This window comes from Schistocerca americana, chromosome 3 (assembly GCF_021461395.2).
Source record: "Schistocerca americana isolate TAMUIC-IGC-003095 chromosome 3, iqSchAmer2.1, whole genome shotgun sequence".
Taxonomy (NCBI): Eukaryota; Metazoa; Arthropoda; class Insecta; order Orthoptera; family Acrididae; genus Schistocerca; species Schistocerca americana.
Genome location: NC_060121.1, coordinates 591272918 through 591277917, shown reverse-complemented (window position 1 = coordinate 591277917; position 5000 = coordinate 591272918). Strand labels below are relative to the sequence as shown.

Below are 5000 nucleotides of genomic sequence, written 5' to 3'. Positions count from 1 at the left end.
CCTTAACCTAACCCGTATTGTGCCTTAACCTAACCCGTATTGTGCCTTAACCTAACCCGTATTGTGCCTTAACCTAACCCGTATTGTGCCTTAACCTAACCCGTATTGTGCCTTAACCTAACCCGTATTGTGCCTTAACCTAACCCGTATTGTGCCTTAACCTAACCCGTATTGTGCCTTAACCTAACCCGTGTTGTGCCTTAACCTAACCCGTGTTGTGCCTTAACCTAACCCGTGTTGTGCCTTAACCTAAACCGTATTGTGCCTTAACCTAACCCGTGTTGTGCCTTAACCTAACCCGTGTTGTACCTTAACCTAACCCGTGTTGTACCTTAACCTAACCCGTGTTGTACCTTAACCTAACCCGTGTTGTACCTTAACCTAACCCGTGTTGTACCTTAACCTAACCCGTGTTGTACCTTAACCTAACCCGTGTTGTACCTTAACCTAACCCGTGTTGTACCTTAACCTAACCCGTGTTGTACCTTAACCTAACCCGTGTTGTACCTTAACCTAACCCGTGTTGTGCCTTAACCTAACCTGTGTTGCGCCTTAACCTAACCTATGTTGCGCCTTAACCTAACCTATGTTGCGCCTTAACCTAACCTATGTTGCGCCTTAACCTAACCCATATTGTACCTTAACCTAACCCATATTGTACCTTAACCTAACCCATATTGTACCTTAACCTAACCCATGTTGCGCCTTAACCTAACCCATGTTGCGCCTTAACCTAACCTATGTTGCGCCTTAACCTAACCCATGTTGCGCCTTAACCTAACCCATGTTGCGCCTTAACCTAACCCATGTTGCGCCTTAACCTAACCCATGTTGCGCCTTAACCTAACCCATGTTGCGCCTTAACCTAACCCATGTTGCGCCTTAACCTAACCCATGTTGCGCCTTAACCTAACCCATGTTGCGCCTTAACCTAACCCATGTTGCGCCTTAACCTAACCCATGTTGCGCCTTAACCTAACCCATGTTGCGCCTTAACCTAACCCATGTTGCGCCTTAACCTAACCCATGTTGTGCCTTAACCTAACCCATGTTGCGCCTCAACCTAACCTATGTTGCGCCTCAACCTAACCTATGTTGCGCCTCAACCCAACACACGTTGGGCCTCAACCCAACACATGTTGGGCCTTAACCCAACACACGTTGGGCCTTAACCCAAGACACGTTGGGCCTTAACCCAACACACGTTGGGCCTTAACCCAACACACGTTGGGCCTTAACCCAACACACGTTGGGCCTTAACCCAACACACGTTGGGCCTTAACCCAACACACGTTGGGCCTTAACCCAACACACGTTGGGCCTTAACCCAACACACGTTGGGCCTTAACCCAACACACGTTGGGCCTTAACCCAACACACGTTGGGCCTTAACCCAACACACGTTGGGCCTTAACCCAACACACGTTGGGCCTTAACCCAACACACGTTGGGCCTTAACCCAACACACGTTGGGCCTTAACCCAACACACGTTGGGCCTTAACCCAACACACGTTGGGCCTTAACCCAACACACGTTGGGCCTTAACCCAACACACGTTGGGCCTTAACCCAACACACGTTGGGCCTTAACCCAACACACGTTGGGCCTTAACCCAACACACGTTGGGCCTTAACCTGCTCTGTAATTGTCATACGACGCGTTAAATTAGTGTAGTGTTGCCTAACTGCAACCCCCGCAATATAGTTTGCTACTCGCACTGCCCGGTCCCCAGAGTATCGCTTCATGTGAAACACCTTGCAGCTATACACTGTAATGCGGATGGCAGTAGGACGTACATGCTCAATGCCCTTCGCAGTTGTTCATTGGCATTCGCATGGCGAAGCACAGCCTACGTTGTGGTACGGCTTGTGTCAACTGTCCGCTGATGTTGTACGTCCAAATCACACACTGTACTGCACATTGGTCCTCATGTACTGAATGATACATCGTGGTACATGTGTGACCGTACCACGACTGCGCCAACAACGGCGAACCATACGGTCCAAATATTGTGCACTCAGCTACGTGTCGTCTCCCTATAAGAGCTGGATTGCAGTATGGTATGCCGTGGATGGCGATCAGCATGAGCCGTCTGTTGATGTAGTGGCGCGTGTTGTCAGACGTAGTCGTCTCCTCTCACACACCGTGATAGCATGGTGCACTGCGTTCCACATCTGCGACATGCGACAGAGGCCGGTTGACAGTCGTTCGCGCAATGGACATCGCATACGTACGGGGGCCACCTTCCACGTGTTCGCGAAGCGTGCACATGTTGTTGCGTGTATGTGGGCAGACATAGTGTGTCGTGACACCTGACACAGGCATGCAACAATCGTTGAATTTGCAAATGGCGATGGACGTCTACGTTTGCTGGTGACGTTACGCAAATGAACAACTGGTAAACCGTTGTGGTGCGGTTGTTCTCGCTAGAGGTGAATCAGTGATGGCGACGATCGGTTGAGCTACCAACCGGTTGTTTCAGCGATACCCACCATGCCCACGAACGTGAATGGCATGTGGGTGTGAAGCGATACGCGGCGGTGGCTGGGTGGGACCGTCCCCGGCCGGTGAGGGGGGGCCTCCCGGCGTGCTGGCCGCGCGGTGCGTGGGCGCACGCGCTACAGCCGGCTGGTGGGGGCGGCCAGTGGCAGGCGCGCCGGCCGACGGAGGCGGCAGGCGGCGCAGCTGCGCGCCGGCGCACCCTGCACGCGGCGCCGTGCGGCCAAAGTAGGTCCTCGCGGGCCCGGTGCGAAGCGCGGTGGACATCTGCAGTGTGCTGGTCCGATTGAGGACTGTGTGCGCTGAGGATGCGCCGCCGCCCGGCGCTCGGCGCCGCGACGCCGTCTGCTGCTCGGTCGCCTCTGCGGTTCTCGCAGGTGGATTGTATCGCAGCTGTGCGGACGTGTTGGCGCGTGCGCTGTGCTGGGAGAGTTCGCTTCGGCACCCAAGTGGGGCTTTTGTCCTTCTGTGGCGCTGGCGTTGGAGCTGCCGGCCACCGTAGGTGGCGCGTGTTGTCTCCCGCCGGCAATGCCACGACAGCACGCTCCCGGGCCTCTGTCGGCAGCGGCAAGCTCAGTTGGGAGCACGGGTGGTCGCACCTAAAGCGTCTACTCGCCAAACTCCGGGCGATTGCGCCACTCTCGAACCCGACCAAGTACTTAGGACGGCGCTGCGCGCCGCCGGGACCTGAGAGGGTTTCGAGGTGTATTGTGCAGGGGAGCTCAGCCTCCTCCTGTTTGCAGAATAATTGAGCGGACGCTTGCGTGTTCGCGCGGGCCCCCGGGACACACTCCCGGGCGGCCGGCTGCTCAGCTCTAGTTGACGCAGCTCCCTGGTTGATCCTGCCAGTAGTCATATGCTTGTCTCAAAGATTAAGCCATGCATGTCTCAGTACAAGCCGCATTAAGGTGAAACCGCGAATGGCTCATTAAATCAGTTATGGTTCCTTAGATCGTACCCACGTTACTTGGATAACTGTGGTAATTCTAGAGCTAATACATGCAAACAGAGTCCCGACCAGAGATGGAAGGGACGCTTTTATTAGATCAAAACCAATCGGTCGGCTCGTCCGGTCCGTTTGCCTTGGTGACTCTGAATAACTTTGGGCTGATCGCACGGTCCTCGTACCGGCGACGCATCTTTCAAATGTCTGCCTTATCAACTGTCGATGGTAGGTTCTGCGCCTACCATGGTTGTAACGGGTAACGGGGAATCAGGGTTCGATTCCGGAGAGGGAGCCTGAGAAACGGCTACCACATCCAAGGAAGGCAGCAGGCGCGCAAATTACCCACTCCCGGCACGGGGAGGTAGTGACGAAAAATAACGATACGGGACTCATCCGAGGCCCCGTAATCGGAATGAGTACACTTTAAATCCTTTAACGAGTATCTATTGGAGGGCAAGTCTGGTGCCAGCAGCCGCGGTAATTCCAGCTCCAATAGCGTATATTAAAGTTGTTGCGGTTAAAAAGCTCGTAGTTGGATTTGTGTCCCACGCTGTTGGTTCACCGCCCGTCGGTGTTTAACTGGCATGTATCGTGGGACGTCCTGCCGGTGGGGCGAGCTGAAGGCGTGCGACGCGCCTCGTGCGTGCTCGTGCGTCCCGAGGCGGACCCCGTTGCAATCCTACCAGGGTGCTCTTGAGTGAGTGTCTCGGTGGGCCGGCACGTTTACTTTGAACAAATTAGAGTGCTTAAAGCAGGCAAGCCCGCCTGAATACTGTGTGCATGGAATAATGGAATAGGACCTCGGTTCTATTTTGTTGGTTTTCGGAACCCGAGGTAATGATTAATAGGGACAGGCGGGGGCATTCGTATTGCGACGTTAGAGGTGAAATTCTTGGATCGTCGCAAGACGAACAGAAGCGAAAGCATTTGCCAAGTATGTTTTCATTAATCAAGAACGAAAGTTAGAGGTTCGAAGGCGATCAGATACCGCCCTAGTTCTAACCATAAACGATGCCAGCCAGCGATCCGCCGCAGTTCCTCCGATGACTCGGCGGGCAGCCTCCGGGAAACCAAAGCTTTTGGGTTCCGGGGGAAGTATGGTTGCAAAGCTGAAACTTAAAGGAATTGACGGAAGGGCACCACCAGGAGTGGAGCCTGCGGCTTAATTTGACTCAACACGGGAAACCTCACCAGGCCCGGACACCGGAAGGATTGACAGATTGATAGCTCTTTCTTGATTCGGTGGGTGGTGGTGCATGGCCGTTCTTAGTTGGTGGAGCGATTTGTCTGGTTAATTCCGATAACGAACGAGACTCTAGCCTGCTAACTAGTCGCGTGACATCCTTCGTGCTGTCAGCGATTACTTTTCTTCTTAGAGGGACAGGCGGCTTCTAGCCGCACGAGATTGAGCAATAACAGGTCTGTGATGCCCTTAGATGTTCTGGGCCGCACGCGCGCTACACTGAAGGAATCAGCGTGTCTTCCTAGGCCGAAAGGTCGGGGTAACCCGCTGAACCTCCTTCGTGCTAGGGATTGGGGCTTGCAATTGTTCCC

At 54.0% G+C, this 5000-nt stretch overlaps 1 non-coding gene across 1 annotated transcript in view; it reads left to right on the top strand.

The window, feature by feature from the left end:
• The first annotated feature begins 3329 nt into the window (after positions 1-3329).
• Positions 3330-5000, top strand: part of LOC124608795 — a 1910-nt gene continuing 239 nt past the window's right edge. The window contains exon 1 of the ribosomal RNA XR_006979361.1: positions 3330-5000. This exon is cut by the window's right edge and continues 239 nt beyond it. This is a non-coding gene — a ribosomal RNA (small subunit ribosomal RNA).